Genomic DNA, 20,153 nt, shown 5'->3' with positions numbered 1-20,153 from the left:
GAGCAAGGAGCATTCTGTGAAGCTCACTGCTCCCTGGCCAGGAGGTGACCATGGTCACCAGCCCCTTGGTACAAACATGCTTTTGTTTTCATCAGTCTGAGCTTTTGGTCCCTGGTGCGAGAGCTGCTGTTGGTTCCCATTTCCAGATGCTCCTGTAGCAACTTCTTCCCACCTTCTTACTTCTGCTGGATGATAGGGCACCAGCTGCCTAGGCAGGGGATGTTTGTGAGACTTGGGGGACTGTTTCCAGGGGTTTCTAGACTGAATGGGTTGGGCCAGGCAGAAGAGAACTAACAACTTGGGGATACATAAAGAGGGGGCCTCAAGAAGACAGGACTGGAGAGCAGCTCAGACCCCCAGAGAGAGGGCAGGTGAGGCCTGGATAAGGTTTGAGGGGGACAGGAATTGTGGGCTTTAATCAAACCATCCAAGAGGCTGCTGGAGACTCCCATGCAGCCTGGATCCCTGAGGCAATGACCAGATCTCAGAATCCATGGGAAGGAGCTGTGGGACCCACTGAGTCTAGTGGTAAGTTCTAGCACCCTCATTGACCTCAGTGAGGACACATAAAGAGACAGGACCCATGCAGCTGAGAGCTCACGACAGCTTAGTATTCACGGAGCCCTTCCCAAGCACCAAGCACTGCGCTAAGCGCAGTCCATGCATTACCCTTTCGGTCCTACTAGAAGTCCTGCTTCAGCTCCCTAATTATAACTGGAAGATGTGGACCATCTTTCTCCTGTGTCTGGGTATGGATGAAATACTAAGGAAATAAGAAATGTTGTCTAGCTCATGAACCAGGTAAACCAGGACTTGCACTCAAATGGATGGTCACTCCTGTCCACCCAGAGGACAATATTCCTCCTCTGAAAACAGCGCTAGCTCCAACCCAACCCATGGACAAATGGACCATCAAAAATTCAAGTGTGGGTCATAGACAAAGTTTTCCAGAGTGGGTCTAATTGGTTGTGTTTCCATAAAAAGGGGATTCTGAGGTTAAATGAGCTTGGGAAACTCCAGACTACGTTCCTCTCTTGGACACTCACAAAGGACCCCAGCACCTTGATGGCTTTGAAAAGTCCTGGAATAAAGAAGTCTCCCAATTCTGTTTAACCCAATGCCTCCCAAAACCATTTGCCCTTCATAACACTTATTAAAGCTTCAGCCATAATATACTCGAACACCTTTAGGAAATTCTGCCATGGTTGTCATTCTAGCCTGTCGGATAAATCTAGCTCTTGTTCCATCTCACTCATTCAAATTCTTCCCAATACATTGGCTAAACTAAAATTCAATAAGGTACAGACATGAAGTCACCCCAAGTCCCTGGAAAGGGCAAACATGGAGAAAAGAACCCTTCTGAGATGAAACCCTGAGCTGGGGACGGGAGAAGCGCAGGGTGGTCTAGGGTACTTGCTGGCAATTCTGAGGAATAATTCAGTCATGAGACCAGCTGTTCTCAACAGATCCTTCCCTTTTTTTTTTTTTTTTCTTTGGTACGCGGGCCTCTCACTGCTGTGGCCCCTCCCGCTGCGGAGCACAGGCTCCGGACGTGCAGGCTCAGCAGCCATGGCCCACAGACCCAGCCGCTCCGCGGCAGGTGGGATCCTCCCGGACCGGGACACGAACCTGCGTCCCCTGCATTGGCAGGTGGACTCTCAACCACTGTGCCAGCCACCAGGGAAGCCCAGATCCTTCCCTTTTTAAATCAGACCCCAACTCAACGGGAACAATAAAAATTATTGTATGAGTCAGAGTCTAACCAGGAAAACAAAAACCAACTTAAGAATGTATAACAGAAGGAATTTAATGCAGACAATTGGTTACTTAGGTGATAGTAAAGCTGAAACCCAACCAGGTGGCAGTGAGGTGCCCAGAGGTTAGCAGGAAGCCACTGTCACCTCTAGATTAGAGACAAAGGGAGGAGGAGGCGATGTCACTGGAGCCCAGGGGCAGAGCCCAGAGCTTTGAGCTCAGTGGAAGTCATGGGTTGGACTTAAAACCCAGCAAAGTCCAGGCAGAGGGCACCTGAAATATGACCACACTTGACCCCTGAATCCCAGCTACCCAGCACTAGCCAAGGCCCTGGCAAACTTCATCCATACAAAACATAATCTCAAATGTTCAAAATAATCTGAGCAGCAAAAGGCTGAAAAGGGTCAAGGTGGTTAACATAGGTTGGATTCCCCAGAAAACAGACTCTGAGATGGGGGTTTGCATGTAGGGAGTCTAAGGAATCCAACACCTGCCAGGGAGTGAGGGCCACAGAACTGAGCAGAGGGAGAATTTGAATGGTGATGCAACATCAGCAAAGGCCTCGGCCAACCAATGGGGAGCTCTGGGACTTGAATGGGACTGCAGATAAGGCTTGAATTGAGGACTTTCACCCTTGCACAGCTGGTCTTTTGATGTGGGCTCCCCTGGGGAGGAGGTATCTGCAACAAAGGGCAGTTCCCAGAAGGGGACTCGGCAGGAAGCAGTCACCACTCCAGAATCTAGGGGAATGAGTGCCTCCATCCTGAAGAAGGATCTGGACACCACACCACAGTATCCACTACAGTTGCCCAAAACCAAAAGAATTTTCCAGGCAAAAGAGGCCCAAGGCTGAGGGTGGCCTTTTGGGAGTCAAATTTGCTTTATGTTTTTGTTGTTTTTGTTTTATTTATACAGCCCTTATAAATTGAAACAAGAGAGTGAGCATCTGAGCATCTGAGTCAAGCATTTTCCCATCCATCCATGACATTGGTGATACCTGGAAATTCATCTTGTTATGTGAAGAAACAGGCATCCTAATACACAGGTTATAAATTGGAAGTGTTCTGATAAGAAAGGGTGATGTGCCCCAGTGTTCATTGCAGCACTATTTACAATAGCCAAGACGTGGAAACAACCTAAATGTCCATCAACAGGTGAATGGATAAAGACATGATATATATATATATATATACACATACACAATGGAATACTACTCAGCCATAAAAAAGAATGAAATAATGCCATTTGCAGCAACATGGATGGACCTAGAGATTATCATACTAAGTCAGAAAGACAAATATCATGTGATATTGCTTATATGTGGAATCTAAAAAATGTTACAAATGAACTTATTTACAAAACAGAAACAGACTCACAGACTTCGATAACAAATTTATGATTATCAAAGGAGAAAGTTTGGGGGGAGGGATAAATTAGGAGGTGGGGACTAACATATACACACTACTATATATAAAATAGGTAACCAACAAGGACCTACTGTATAGCACAGGGAATTATACTCAATATTGTGTAATAACATATAAGGGAAAAGATTCTGAAAAAGAATATATATATACTGTATATATTATATGACTGCTGTGCCGCACACCTAAACTTAACAAGATATTGTAAATCAATTACACTTTAATTTTTTTAAGTAATATAAACTGTTAATATTGCAAATAAACTGATAGTACCATTTTACAAGTTCAAATAAATGTGGAGTAAAACCAACTCTGAAAAAAAAAAAAAAGGCTGATGTGGGTTTTGGAGCTGCTAGCCAGAAACCCTTCTTTTAAACAGCAGTTAGCCAGCAAAACCAGCTGTTTATCAAAGACACTCCTGATTTGTTCAAATAAAATCATGTCAGTGGCATCTAGGAAAATGCTGTTCTTTCTTTTTCTTTGGAGACAAGGGGACAGGCATCCAGCCACGACGAAGCCGGAGCAAGCATTTTGAGAGAAATTAGCAGAACGAATGGGTCAGAACTTATACCTGTTCTAGCCCTGATCAGTCAAGAGACTGGTCCTGCCAACTTTCCCTTTGACTTGTAGCAAAAACTGGTCAGCCTTGACCCAGAGTGATGGTTGTACATGAAGATTCCAGACCACAGCCTTAAGAACACATAACTCTTTTCATAAAGCTATTTTTCAGGCCAGAAAATATCTGGAAATGACACTGTCCTATGAAAACCTACATCGGTTATGACTCTCCAAACCACATCCCCTGCCCCTACAGCCCCGTCAGGCCAGCCACAGTCTGACCATGAGAAAGGAAGTAAGCAGAGAGATGCCATTTCCCTGTTACACAGGCCACCAGCAGCACAGAGAAGTAAAATCACCTCGTTAGAAATACAGTTGACATTGGTGCTGTATTTGAAACGTGAACTTTTCAGACCAAGCCTGGGAATTTTCTGCTGTTAGCATTAAAAGAAATGACCCTCCTGGTGCCAAGGTGTGAGACTTGATTGTCAAGCAACACACACAGAGAAGAGACACAACAGGAGGAAAGGACCACGCTTCATTCAACCGTCTGTTTACTAAGTACCTTCCATGAGCCAGGCACTTGGAATACAGCAGTGAGCAAAGACACAGGGGCCTTTCCTCACAGAGCTCAGAGCCAGTGCAACACAGATTGGAAAAACTGGCATCGCAAATAGAGGGCGTAAACGCTACAAAAAGCAATACTAGTGACTGAGAGATCTTATAGCAGCAAACCTGACCCAGCCTGGGGAGTCGGAGACCAGGACAGACGTACTCCTGTTAGCTAAGGGCTGCCGCACATATTTCTCTATTTGTCTGCATCGTATATGTTTGCAAGTGTATTTATATAAATATATATACACACACTAAGCATGGATGCTTGAGTTAGCCATGGAGTAACCTGTATATCATTCTCATTCCAAAGCAGATTGTTCTGGTCTCAGTTAATCCTGTTGTTGACTTTTTGTTTTTAACTGAAGTATAATTGGTTTACAATGTGTTAGTTTCAGGTATACAGCAAAGTGATTCCGTTATATATATATATGTGTATATATATATATATATATATATATATATATATACATATATATATATATATCCTTTTTCAGATTCTTTTCCATTATAGGTTATTACAAGATATTGAATATGGTTCCCCGTGCTATACAGTAGGTCCTTGCTATTTATCTGTTTTATATATAGTAGTGTGTATCTGTTAACCCCAAAAATTTATCCCTGCCCCCCTTTCCCCTATAAATAAATTTGTTTTCTATGTCTGTGAGTCTATTTCTGTTCAGGTGGGTCATTCTTGTAGATTCCACATATAAGTGAGATGAGATGATATTTGTCTTTCTCTAACCCTGTTGTTGACTTAGTGAGCCCCTTCAGGTATTGTTGACAATTACTTGGGTCCAGAGTGAGCGGAGCAGGTCAGAGCCCTCATCCAGAACAGAAACTTAGCCAGGGATCACCCTGTCCTGATGCACTTGCTTTGGAGAGTGTGTAGGGGATTTGGATGGGGACGTTCCTGCAGGCCTGTGAGGGAGACCCTGTGAGCCTCACCGTGTGTGTGTGTGTGTGTGTGTGTGTATGTGTGTGTGTGTACACATGCATGATTACATGTGAATCTGTGTGTCACATGGGCCCACGTGCGGATATGTGGTTGTGTGGATGCTCCGTGTTCTGCCGAGGCAGGGGGTGGAAGGGAGCACCTCATTTTCCTGGGTCGGCAGTTTTGTGGCTCAGCGCCTCTGGGAGTTGAGCGCTCACTGCATGCCCTGGTGTTCCTTACAGCCTTTTTGCCTGCAGCAGTCACACAGTTGAAAAATCTGGGTCCCTCTGACTGCTCAGAGACTCTGCAAAGGCAAACAAGTAGGATTCGTGGCCATTTTGCAATTCCTGCTCATTAGACATGTCTGGGGCCTTGTGAGTGAGCTCTGAGGATAAATAAGTATAAATATTATATTCGCCTCCAGGTTATCTTTAAAAATGTATTTCCCTCTCCCTCTACCTGCCCCACAACTCCCACGAACAACTGTCAGTGCCTCCAGAAAACTCCTGGGTATCAGGAGCGCCAGAGTGAGAGTCTAGGGTCTTCGCAAGTTGTTTGCTTCCCAGGGATGCCCCTCGTCACCCGGTCCATGAGGTGGCCACAGGCACCAGGGCACCCCATGAGATTCTTCGTGCCCCCTTAGGTGGGAAGGAAGAGCATGAAGGTCCCCTATGTGCTGAGAGTCTGAGCCATCCAGCGACACCCCACACAGAGGACAAGGGGCTTCTTCCTCACCAGCTCTGCCCGACCAGCACAGTCAGGGCCTCAGAGTCAAGGCTCATGTGTGCCAACCCTCAGTTGGCATGGTGTCACCACCCAGAAGCAACAAAAGCTCCCATGTCCAGGGAGAGGAGGTCCAGGTCCCTCTCATTTGTGGGTCATTCGGTGTTAAGAGAGCAAAACCTACACCAGTAACTCAAGGAAAAGAGGGGATTGGAGGGAAGCATGTGGGGATTCAGTGCTCAACCCCAGGATCTACTGACTCAGCAGTGTTTTCCAGGGTGGGATTCAGGAAGTGGTATTTTTAGAAAGCTGCCATGTGATTCTGGTGTTCAGCCAGAGTTGAGAGCCCCTGGCATGAAGTGAGAAGAGAACAGAGGTCAGAGCCCTGCCGGTCAAGTTTTGGATGGGCCTGTGAGCCTCAGAACCCGCACTGGGGCACACTGCCTTCTCTGATCCCCTCCCTCCTCTCCAGGTTACAGCAAAGTATCGGCTCTCTCTGCCCATGACAGCATTTCAGGAATCTACAAAGAAGAATCCCCTGCGTGGATCTTCTCCAGGCTGAGCTGCCTCGGTCCTGCCTCACAGGACAATATTCCCAGTTCTCCCACTGACCCCAGCATCCTCCAAGGGAGCCCCTGTGCCACTGTCACCTGAAATACAAGACACGGTGGGATATTCTCAGTGTCTAGCCAGAAAGCAGGTCATGGGCTGTCCCAACCATGGAGACGGTCCATCCTATCCTGCCAAAGAGACCTTGGACTCTTTATATGGGATGGGATTGCACCACCCTAACAACATGAAAAGTGCCCCCCCCCAAATTACACAACAATAATAGCTATGATTCTTTTCATACTTCCTGTGAACCAGGTATTCAGCAGATTGCTTTACAGGCATGATCTTATTTATCTCTACTATAGTAAAGATAGCATTATTATCATTTTGCAGATAAGGAAACTGAGACCCAAAGGATAACCATCCTAAGGTCCCACAGCTTGAATCCAGGTCTTTCTCTTGACCACAGCTCTATACTGCCCATAGAATTTTCATGAAGCAACAGAGTCCAGCTGCCTATGGGACCTCCCCCCTTCAGTGATACTATGGAGGTGGGAGCTTCAAAGTCTCCACATGGAGATCAGAATTTCTCCAGAATCATGAAAAGAGATGACATATCCCTACATACTGGAACATGACTGGTCTACACCTGTTACCTACACCCAGGGTCATATCATTTGACTTGCTGGGCTCCCTGTGGTATGACCAGAGACCATGGGCTACATCAAGCCTGGAAACAGAATTTGGATAGTAAAATGAGAAGAAGGTCATTGATGGAAGACCCCTAGAAATCACCTGATCCAACCCTCTCATCATGCAGGGAGAAACCCAGACCTAGAGAAGGAAAGAGCTACTTGAAGCAGCAGTGGCAATGGATTTCATCTCATATACCAACTCTTGCCAGTTGGCTGGCTTTGAGTATTGTGCTGAGAAAACTTCTGGGGCCATATCTGGTTTCAGTGGGAAGGAATGCATAGTTAACTGGCAGTGACCACCATGGCTTCAGGAAGAAGTAATGGTAGCAAACATGTCAGGTGACCCCAATCCTGTGTTAGAGCCATGATTCAGTTTCAGGTGTCCTGATGCAAGTCCAATGCCCAGCAGGCACAAGCATTCTACTTAATTATGAAACATTCTAGAAAATTCTGTTCTAGAAAACTGTGAAACAAGGACACCTCAAAGTGTCTCAGTGGTTGTCTTAGGCATAATACATTTGGTTGCCAAGACTAGAAACTCACTCAAGTTAGCTTAAGTAAAGGAGAGTTGGTTGTCAGGATATGACAGGCAATCTCATGGATAGGAAAGAGTGCATTCAGCCCACAAGACCCAGAAGTGGGAAAGGTAACCTCAGGGATAGAGGCCATGCTCTTTGCCTCTTAAAGACACATGTGGCAGAAACTATTGGCTGCCTGTACAATAGTGATGCCCCACCTTCTTCTGCACCAACAGGACACAGAGTTTGTTCAGAAATCAGGCAGTATTGCATACAGCCCAAGAGATGCATCGTGACTGTTCTAAACCAGTCTTGATAATCCTATTCCCCTTTGCCAGTGGTTGATTTATCCCAGTTCTGAGAAATGACACAGAAGGAAGTCTGCAGGGGGCTCAGTGAAAGAAAAAAACACAAGGAGAAGCTTACCCCTTCCTCCCTGCCTTAGATGCGGCCATGTGAGGTTGTTGCCATGTGATTGATCCAGATTGGCCAGGTGTTTATCCCTGGTCCAATCATCTGTCAGCAGATGTGGATCAGCTGCTGCAGCCATCTTGCCAAGACAAAAGGAGTAATCACCTACACTCTGAGGGTAGCGGAGTGGAGAGCTGGGAAGAAACTTGAGATTCTTGAGTTACCAGCTATGCCTTCCCTCTTTTGTCTCACTTCCTTGTGTCCCTGTTACATGAGATAATAAATGGGCACGTTGTTTAAACGTTTTTTAGTTGGGTGTTCTGCTTCTTGACACTAAAACATCCATCATAATTTATTTCGTTTGCTCCACACCTCAAGGTCCTCATCTGTAAATTGTGAATAATAATAGGATTGTTTTAAGGATTAAAGGAGATAATGAATGTAAAACACTTAGAACAGTGTCTTGCACACTTGTTAGCAATCATTACTGTTAAAAATCTTTACTATTTGTACTAGCTTGTCTCCAAGATGGCCACCATGAAGTCCCTCCTTCCCTTTACCACTGACATTTCCCCATCTAGAGATAGAGTCCATTCCTCCCACCCCTTGAATCTAGGCTGGCCTGTGACTGCTTGGAGCTGTAGAATAGGGTAGGAATGATACTTTGCCAGTTTGAAGCATAGCCTTTAAGAAGACTGGAAATCTTTGCTTCCCTTCTCTTCAGGCACTTGCTTGTAGGACATCCTACTTGGAACCCAGCTACCACATGCAATGAGAAGCCCAAGCCACATTGAGGGTCCACCTGTAGGTACTCCAAGCAATATCCTCAGCAGAGCTCCTAGCCTACAATCAGCAACAATTGCTAGCCAGTGTGTGCACCATCTTGGACAGGTAGCCCAACTGAGCTTTGAGATGACACCATTCCCAGCCACACTCTGATTAAAACAACATGAGAGGGTTTCCCTGGTGGCTCAGCAGCTAAGACTCTGCCTGCCAGTGCAGGGGACACGGGTTCGAGCCCTGGTCTGGGAAGATCCCACAAGCTGCAGAGCAACTAAGCCCGTGTGCCACAACTACTGAGCCTGTGCTCTACATCCCGTGAGCCACAACTACTGAGCTTGCATGTCACAACTACTGAAGCCCACATGCCTAGAGACCATGCTCTGCAACAAGAGAAACCACCACAATGAGAAGCCCACGCACCGCAATGAAGAGTAGCCCCTGCTCACCAAGACTAGAGAAAGCCCGCACACAGCAACAAAGGCAAAACACTGCCAAAAATAAAATAATTTTTTTAATTAAAAAAAAAGAAACAATATGAGAGACCCCAACAAGAACCATCTAGCTAAGTCCAGTCAACCTTCTCAAACTCTTCCAAAATACAGCAGAAGGAGGAACACTCCCAAACTCATTCTATAAGGTCACCATCACCCTGATACCAACACCAGACAAAGATATCACAAAAAAACAAAACTACAGGCCAATATCACTGATGAACATAGATGCAAAAATCCTCAACAAAATACTAGCAAACAGAATCCAACAGCACATTAAAAGGATCATACACCATGATCAAGTGGGGTTTATCCCAGGAATGCAAGGATTCTTCAATATACACAAAACAATCAATGTGATAAACCATACTGACAAACTGAAGGATAAAAACCATACGATCATCTCAATAGATGCAGAAAAAGCTTTTGACAAAATTCAACACCCATTTATGATAAAAACTCTCCAGAAAGTAGGCATAAAGGGAACCTACCTCAACATAATGAAGACCATATATGACAAACCCACAGCCAACATCATTCTCAATGGTGAAAAACTGAAACCATTTCCTCTAAGATCAGAAAAAGACAAGGTTGCCCACTCTCACCACTACTATTCAACATAGTTTTGGAAGTTTTAGCCTTAGCAATCAGAGAAGAAAAAGAAGTAAAAGGAATCCAAATCGGAAAAGAAGAAGTAAAGCTGTCACTGTTTGCAGATGACATGATACTATACATAGAGAATCCTAAAGATGCTACCAGAAAACTACTAGAGCTAATCAATGAATTTGGTAAAGTAGCAGGATACAAAATTAATGCAAAGAAATCTCTTGCATTCTGATACACTAATGATGAAAAATCTGAAAGTGAAATTAAGAAAACACTCCCATTTACCATTGCAACAAAAAGAATAAAATACCTAGGAATAAACCTACCTAGAGAGACAGAAGACCTGTATGCAGAAAACAATAAGACACTGATGAAAGAAATTAAAGATGATACAAATAGATGGAGAGATATACCATGTTCTTGGGTTGGAAGAATAAACATTGTGAACATGACTATACTACCCACAGCAATCTACAGATTCAATGCAATCCCTATCAAATTACCACTGGCATTTTTCACAGAACTAGAACAAAAAATTTCACAATTTGTATGGAAACACAAAAGACCCCGAATAGCCAAAGCAATCTTGAGAAAGAAAAAGGAGCTAGAGGAATCAGGCTCCCTGACTTCAGACTATACTACAAAGCTACAGTAATCAACACAGTATGGTACTGGCACAAAAACAGAAATATAGATCAATGGAACAGGATAGAAAGCCCAGAGGTAAACCCACGCACATATGGCCACCTTATCTTTGATAAAGGAGGCAAGAATATACAATGGAGAAAAGACAGTCTCTTCAATAAGTGGTGCTGGGAAAACTGGAGAGGTATGTGTAGAAGAATGAAATTAGAACACTCCCTAAAAGCATACACAAAAATAAACTCAAAATGGATTAGAGATCAAATGTGAGGCCAGACACTATCAAGCTCTTAGAGGAAAACATAGGGAGAACACTCTATGACATAAATCGCAGCAAGATCCTTTTTGACCCACCTCCTAGAGAAATGGAAATAAAAATAAAAATAAATAAATGGGACCTAATGAAACTTAAACCTTTTGCATAGCAAAGGAAACCATAAACAAGATGAAAAGATAACCCTCAGAGTGGGAGAAAATATTTGCAAATGAAGCAACTGACAAAGGATTAATCTCCAAAATTTACAAGCAGCTCTTGCAGCACAATATCAAAAAAACAAACAACCTAATCCAAAAATGGGCAGAAGACCTAAAGAGACATTTCTCCACAGAAGATATACAGGTTGCCAACAAACACATGAAAGAATGCTCAACATCATTAATCATTAGGGATATGCAAATCAAAACTACAATGAGATATCACCTCACACCAGTCAGAATGGCCATCATCAAAAAATCTACAAACAATAAATGTTGGAGAGGGTGTGGATAAAAGGGAACCCTCTTGCACTGTTGGTGGGAATGTAAATTGATACAGCCACTATGGAGAACAGTATGGAGCTTCCTTAAAAAACTAAAAATAGAACTACCATACGACCCAGCAATCCCACTACTGGGCATATACCCAGAGAAAACCATAATTCAAAAAGAGTCCTGTACCAAAATGTTCACTGCAGCTCTATTTACAATAGCCAGGACATGGAAGCAACCTATGTGTCTATCGACAGATGAATGGATAAAGAAGATGTGTCACATATATACAGTGGAATATTACTCAGCCATAAAAAGAAATGAAATTGAGTTCTTTGTAGTGAGGTGGATGGACCTAGAGTCTGTCATACAGAGTGAAGTAAGTCAGAAAGAGAAAAACAAATATTGTATGCTAACACATATATATGGAATCTAAAGAAAAAAAATGGTCATGAAGAACCTAGGGGCAAGACGGGAATAAAGACACAGACCTACTAGAGAAGGGACTTGAGGACACAGGGAGGGGGAAGGGTAAGCTGGGACAAAATGAGAGAGTGGCATGGACTTATATATACCATCAAATGTAAAATAGATAGTTAGTGGGAAGCAGCCGCATAGCACAGGGAGATCAGCTCAGCGCTTTGTGACCACCTAGAGGGGTGGGATAGGAAAGGTGGGAGGGAGGGAGACACAAGAGGGAAGAGATATGGGGATATATGTATAACTGATTCACTTTGTTATAAAGCAGAAACTAACACAACATAAAAAACATGTATAACTGTAAAAAAAAAAAGAAAGATGGATTTCTGTGATTTCAAATAATAATAATAATTGTTTTAAGCCATTAAGTTTTAGACTAGTCTGTTACACAGCAATAGGTAACCAAAACATTATTAATATAATTATTATATCTGCTTCTCTGTGATTCACTGTAACTCCTACTTGTGCGTGAATGGAGTATGTCCCAGAAGCAAGTGGGCAAGCTGGGGCATCCACTTTTGGCCCCAACTTTACATGACTTTTCAGTTCTAATGCCCAAGTAGGACCATCTTACTGATTTAATCCCTGTGTCTCTGTTCCAAATGACTAGGAGAATAAACCTGATTGGTCAGATTGAGTTACGTGTTCACCCCTATAAGATCACTAATGATCAAGAACGAAGGTCACATACTGCCTAGTACTGTATGGGGGTCAGGGGCAGAATTCCCTAAGGAAGGTACTGTTATGGAGAAAATAGTTGGTACCTCTTCTATGCTGGCTTTTTTCTCAAGCTCCACATGATGGCAAGATGGCTGTAGCAGGTCCAGCCACTACATCTTCTTGGGTTCAAGTGCAGTGAAAGAGAACCAGACCCTTCTGGTAACTCCTCCAAAAGTCCTGAATCAATTTGCAATCAAGGGCAAGAGACGCTTTGACTGGACAGGCCTGGATCATGGACTCCACCTGTGGAGTCTAGACCTGCTTCCAAAGGAAGGGTGAATGGATGTTGGGGTGTGTGTGTGTGTGTGTGTGTGTGTGTGTGTGTTTGGAGGTTGAACGGGTTAAATAATAAATCTCCACCATACATATCAAATATCAATGGAGCTACCCAGGAACCTCAAGACGGAGAAGGGGGTGTTCTGAGCAATGGACCTGTGTTCTGGTCACTGGAAGGCACAGCTACTTTGTAAACAAGAGTTGGTCACCTCCTTCACCTCTTAGACTTAGACGAACTTCACCAGTCTGAGTCTTCTCTTCTCCAGACTCTAAGTTCTGGCTGCTTCTACCCTTCCTCATGGACGTTTGTCACACTGAGTCATGTTTGCCAGGCCTGTGTTCTGCCCCTATAAGGGGCAGCTGCCAGCTGTGGTGCTTGGACACCTCTTCAACACTAATTATAGCCACTGTAATAACTTCTCCAGAAATCCACATCGAGATCCCTTGGGGTGGGGTGAGGGGGTGGGGAGAGGCAGGCCCTTACTTTCCCAGGCCCTATCTTATCCTTTGTACTTCTGGCTATTTGTCTTTCCCCCAAGGTTCCATTTTTACTTGCATTTTCACCTGGAGCTGGTTATTAACTGCCCTCCAGTGAAGTCAGTTGGAATGTTTGCCTCCTTAAGACTGACAATTATGTTACATGAAACAAACAGGCATCCTTAGCAGCCATTTTGGAGGGAGTGGGGAGAAGTGGGCATCAGCAAAACCCCACACTCTGCATTGGCCTCAGAGCCATTCATCAGAGGCTGACATTTCCTTCATTGCTGGCCCAGGGCCAGGGGAGTGAGTGGCTTATTTCTGTTGCTTTACAGTTTGAGTCCATATGCAAACCAGAGAGGGCTGTGTCTATAAATAAGATATTATAGTTAAATCAATATTGATTATTAGGAGTTAGTGTTATACTTAAAGCCATAAAACTGAATAAATATTATGGTAAAGGTGTCCTAAATCTCATGGGCAAAATCACTGAGCAAGGCAGAGACATGGGCTTTGGATTGATGGAGCTGTGACCCCATTTCCCTACCCCCTAAAAGGCACTGTCAGGTAGATGGCTGCCCTTGATAGCGGCAAGGGAAAGGCAAGGTGGGGATAATGGCGATGTCCTCCAACCCATTTCTCAGCCACATTCTTGACTTTATTCAGACCTTGTTACATATCACTTGGTGTACACTCAGCTGATTCTCATGACTGGTGGTAAAAGGGTAGCGTATTCACAATAATGACAATTGTACTCACCGAGTGTATTTTTCTAAAGCAAACTTTTTTTCTGATTTAAAGGTATTTCATGTTTATTATAGAAACAACAGAAAAGGCAAGATAAGCAAAAAGAAGAAAATAAAATCCACCCAGAATCCTACCCCCCAGAGATAATCACTGCTGGCATTTTGGCACCTACCCTTCCAGTCATTTCTCTGTGTGCGTGTGTGCGTGCATGTAAATTTTTAATAGGCTTGGAATAGCCAGGCTGTTTTGCAATCTGGACAGATTACATTCTATTGTATGTATTAAGATTTATTTACTCAATTCCTTATTGCTATATATTTAGATTGTTTCCAATACTAATTCAATTACTTTTCAGTTTTGTTCATTCATTTTATAAGTAGAACTAAAAGGTGCTTATCTTGAAGAAATAAGCCTTTATTTCTCCAGTTAACTATGAGGAACGAAGCCTGAGACGGGAACACAGTTCCAATAGAACACAGGAAGTCACTGAGCTCCTGCCTGCAGTGCAGAGCAGAGGCAGGAGCAGGCAGTGACTGGCCCCAGTGGACACGGAGGCCAGTAAGGCGCCCCATCAGTCTGCCACACGTCTCCTCTCCTGGCAGAACCTGGAGTCCTCCTGAGACCCTGCACTGCCCCATCACAGAACTGCTCAGTCTGGAGAATTTGGGGGTGTCCTCTCCCAGTGAGCATGGGTTAGAAATAGTCATCATTGCACAGAGTCATGGCAGGAACTAATTCCCCATGTTCACCACCCGCTGCTTATCACCAGCGATGCACCTAAGGAGAGTCATCTCCCTCATCTGTTTGATGGACTGGGAGGACAACATGATCTAAAGTCGACCAGTCACTGTCTCCCAGGACCCCGAATCTTGAGCAAGTGCCTCAAGGATCACAGGGCCATTGGAGGTTAATTTCAACAGCGGCAGAAACAGCCATGGTACTGGCAGCTGTATCCTCTCCCGTCTGCTCCTGCTGAGGACCAGTTTCTCAGCTTCCTGCTTTCTGAATCCTAGGCTTCCAGAGCCTCCTCAATTCCTGCCTTTCCCAGGCCTGGTCCCCCAGCCTCCTGTTGATTAGTTATGCCGAGTTAATTCTGATGCTCACACACAAGAATGCAAACTGAAATCAACTTCATCCCCACTCCACTCACTCATCTTTCAAGGCTCAGGTCAAATGTCACCTCCTTGCTGAAGCCTTCCCCAGGTGCCCTAAAGGTAATCACTATTATTATTATTATTTTTTATTTATTGCGTATGTAAACTATTTATTTATTTATTTTTACATCTTTATTGGAGTATAATTGCTTTACAATGGCGTGTTAGTTTCTGCTTTATAACAAAGTGAATCAGTTATACATATACATATGTTCCCATATCTCTTCCCTCTTGTGCCTCTCTCCCTCCCACCCTCCCTATCCCACCCCTCTAGGTGGTCACAAAGCACAGAGCTGATCTCCCTGTGCTATGCGGCTGCTTCCCACTAGCTATTATCTTTCTGCTTCTCTTCTACAGCCCTTTGCTCTTAACTTTTATGGCACTTATTTTATCCTGCCTGGTATGATATGCAATTTTTAACATGACACAAAGCCTAGGTTGTGTCTTACACCATAATCATAGGAACTTGTTGCATGAATGAATGAATGAATGAACAACAAACATTTATATCTATGAGAATAGAAATAACACAATTTGTGTTCAATAATCAATGGATGAACCAATGTTAACAGAGACACTGGATGCTGTTCAGTATTTATTTTAAATCAAAATTCATGAGCATTTCCATCTTTTGCGGTATAAATAGTGAAATAGTCCTGGTCAGCTAGGGACACATGGATATTAAACTGTAGGTGTTTCCTAGTGCTTTTCACTTGCATCCAGTATTAGCACTTGGCTATTGTTAGACCCAAGTATGCCTCCAGTCCCTCTGTGATTCTGTATCAGGCATCACAAACTGACCGCCTGCAGACCAACCTCCTCCTGCAGCCTTGTTTGGCCCACACTGGTAATACTTTTTTTTCAGTTGATTAGTTGCCAACATTTAAAATTCAGGGGACTTCCCTGGTGGTGCAGTGGTTGGGAATCTGCCTGCCAATTCAGGGGACGTGGGTTCGATCCCTGGTCTGGGAAAATCCCACATGCCATGGAGCAACTAAGCCCGTGCACTGCAGCTACTGAAGCCCGCACACTCTAGGGCCTGCATGCCGCAACTACTGAGGCCACATGCTGCAACTACTGAAGCCTGCGCGCCTAGAGCCCGTGCTCCGCAACAAGAGAAGCCACCACAATGAGAAGCCCACACACTGCAGGGGGAGTAGCCACGCTCACCACAGCTAGGGAAAGCCTGCACACGGCAACAAAAACCCAAAACAGCCAAAAATAAATAAAATTTTAAAAATAAAATAAAATTCAGGAGATTACACATAAAGTTTCAGACTTTTGACTTTTCTTGAAAACTCAGAAGATCCAGCAACACCAGTTTCCACCTCTTACATGTCAACAATCTGTTGGTTCCAAGCAATGGCCACCCCACCTGCCTGCCCCCTACTCTCACACTTTGTATAGAATGTAAACTCCCCAGAGTCCCCACAAAGCCCACTTCACTTATTACCTGCCAGGTTCCTGAAGACATCACTATTCTCAGTCTCTGTTCACAAGGTTGGTCATTAGAGGTGGAAAGATGGCTGGATAGGGGGGTTACTAAAAGGTGATGTCCTCCTGTTGAGTCAGTTTCAGTGTTATCATATCAGTCATAGTCGGGAAAAGTCATTTTTAGAAGATTCTAGAAAACTGTCCTCCTTTCCATCCCCACTTTCCCCCATGGAGGACTCGCCTGCTTCTGTGAAACTAAACCCAAGCTCCTCTTTTCTCCTTTAACCTCCAGAGGCAAAAGTCTGTCCTCCCCACAGGCCAAAGAGGGGAATTCTGATACCCAGAGTCTCCAAAGGTCAAAAAGGAGCCATTTCAGGCCAGGCCTCCCATTCTGCCACATTGAGATGTAAACCACAGTCCATTGGGTACCACAGGCCTCCTCAGCCTTCAAGGCCGTGTGAAGAACATCTCCCATGACCTGCCTGGATAAGACAGGGCAACAGGGATGAGGGCCAATGGCTCTCTGGCCTGACTGCCCTCAGGACAAAACACAGTTGGGGGTGGGAGACTAAGCCTGCCTGGGTTCAGCCCCCTCCTCGTGGCTCAGCTCATGATCAGGGCTCACCCAGTTGGCTCAACCCCAGGTCAGGCTGCCTCCACACAAGACAAGTTTGACCCTCTGCCCTTCTCTGAGCCAGCCTTGTCAGAGCAGAGGGATTAGAATTCTTGTCCATGGGCCTCTCTTTTCTCTGTGATGGAGGCATAGGGAGGTCAGGGGGAGGTCTTGAGGAGATATGCTTGATGCCTCTCTCTCTCACCCACCCACATGCAATCCATCAGCAAGTCTGATGGCTCTGCCTCCAAAACAAGTCTTGACTACATCTCTTCTGGTCCATTTCTACCACCCTCATCCTGGACACACTATTGCAATGACCTCCTAACCATCCCCCATCTCCACATTTGACCTCACGCCACCCATTCTCAACACAGCAGCCAGAGTGAGCTTTCTAAACTGTAAATCAGATCTCATTTGCTTAAAACCCTCCCCCAAGACTTCTCATAACCCTTAGAATAAATTCTCTGCCATGACCTGTAAGGCCCAGTGTGCTGCCCTTCACCTACCTTTTGAAGTGCATTTCTTATTAGTCTTCCCCAAATTCATCACTCTCCAGCCTCTTTTTTTTCCTTGAACCCAGCCAGGCTTATCCCCATCCCAGGGACTCCTTCTGCTTGGAACATCCACCCAGGTCTCAACTAAAAAGTCACCTCCTAGGGGCTTCCCTGGTGGCGCAGTGGTTGAGAGTCCGCCTGCCAATGCAGGAGACACGGGTTCGTGCCCTGGTCCGGGAAGATCCCACATGCCGCAGAGCGGCTGGGCCCATGAGCCATGGCCGCTGAGCCTGAGCGTCCGGAGCCTGTGCTCCACAGCAGGAGAGGCCACAGCTGTGAGAGGCCCACGTACAGCAACAACAACAACAAAAAAGTCACCTCCTAGGGGTGCCCTTCCTGAATCCCCCATCTAAAGGAGTTCACCCGTGGTCACTTTCGTGCACATCACTCAGTTTTATTTTCCTGGCAGGACTAACATTATTTGAAATTTACCTCTTTTAAGTATGTGCTTTCTTGTCTATATACTTAGGGTCTCCCCCTGCTAAGAATCTTTGTCCATGAGAACTAAGTGTCTGTCTTGTTTGATCCCTTTTCCCCCAGTGAGCAGCACACAGTAATATGCAATAATTGCTGTTGAATTAATTAACTAGTTAATTATCCAAGAGAGAGATGATCGGGGCATAAACTAAGGGCATTGAGAGTGAAATGAAGAGAATAAATGTGAGAGGTATTTAAGAACCACAATCAACAAGGCCAATTCTAAATAAGAGATGAGACGACAGATGCCTCGGGCTCCAACAGCTTAGTAGATGGTGAAATACTTCATCAGTATTGGTAATTTATGGGGAGGAGCAGGTTTGGAGGAGACCATAATGAGTTCAACATTGGGAAGCTGACTTCCAGTTGATGGCCTGTTGTACACACATTTTGGAGAAATGAAAGGAGATTTGGGCAGCTGGTTGAGATTTGGGGAAGACATGGATGGTAGGTAAGTGGTAGGTCATCAGAGCTGTGGTCCAACCCTGAGTCCAATAAGAGGAGTACCGAGGATGCAACCCCAGGCAATTCAAAATGTAACAGGGCAATTTATGATAAAAACTCTCCAGAAAGTGGCCATAGAGGGAACCCACCTCAACATAATAAAGGCCATATATAACAAACCCACAGCCAACGTCACTCTCAATGGTGAAAAACTGAAAGCATTTCCTCTAAGATCAGGAACAAGACAAGGATATCCACTCTCACCACTATTATTCAACATAGTTTTGGAAGTCCTAGCCACGGAAATCAGAGAAGAAAAAGAAATAAAAGGAATACAAATTGGAAAAGAAGAAGTAAAACTGTCACTGTTTGCAGATGACATGATACTATACATAGAGAATCCTAAAGATACCACCAGAAAACTACTAGAGCTATCAATGAACTTGGTAAAGTTGCAGGATACAAAATTAATGCACAGAAATCTCTTCCATTTCTATACACTAGTGATGAAAAATTTGAAAGAGACATTAAGGAAACACTCTCATTTACCACTGCAACAAAAAGAATAAAATACCTAGGAATAAACCTACCTAGGGAGACAGAAGACCGGTATGCAGAAAACTATAAGACACTGATGAAAGAAATTAAAGATGATACCAACAGATGGAGAGATATACCATGTTCTTGGATTGGAAGAAACAATATTGTGAAAATGACTATACGACCCAAAGCAATCTACAGATTCAATGCAATCCCTATCAAATTACCACTGGCATTTTTCACAGAACTAGAACAAAAAATTTCACAATTTGTATGGAAACACAAAAGACCCCAAATAGCCAAAGCAATCTTGAGAAAGAAAAATGGAGCTGGAGGAATCAGGCTCCCTGACTTCAGACTATACTACAAAGCTACAGTAATCAAGACAGTATGGTACTGGCACAAAAACAGAAACATAGATCAATGGAACAAGATAGAAAGCCCAGAGATAAACCCACATACCTATGGTCAACTAATCTATGACAAAGGAGGCAAGGATATACAATGGAGAAAAGACAGTCTCTTCAATAAGTGGTGCTGGGAAAACTGGACAGCTACACGTAAAAGAATGAAATTAGAACACTCCTTAACACCATACACAAAAATAAACTCAAAATGGATTAGAGACCTAAATGTAAGACTGGACACTCTAAAACTCTTAGAGGAAAACATAGGAACAACATTCTTTGACATAAATCACAGCAAGATCTTTTTTGATCCACCTCCTAGAGTAATGGAAATAAAAACAAAAATAAACAAATGGGACCTAATGAAACTTCA

This window comes from Mesoplodon mirus, assembly GCF_964341445.2.
Source record: "Mesoplodon mirus genome assembly, chromosome: 3".
NCBI lineage: Eukaryota > Metazoa > Chordata > Mammalia > Artiodactyla > Ziphiidae > Mesoplodon > Mesoplodon mirus.
The sequence above is the reverse complement of the archived record's forward strand: the minus strand, read 5'-3'. Positions refer to the sequence as shown.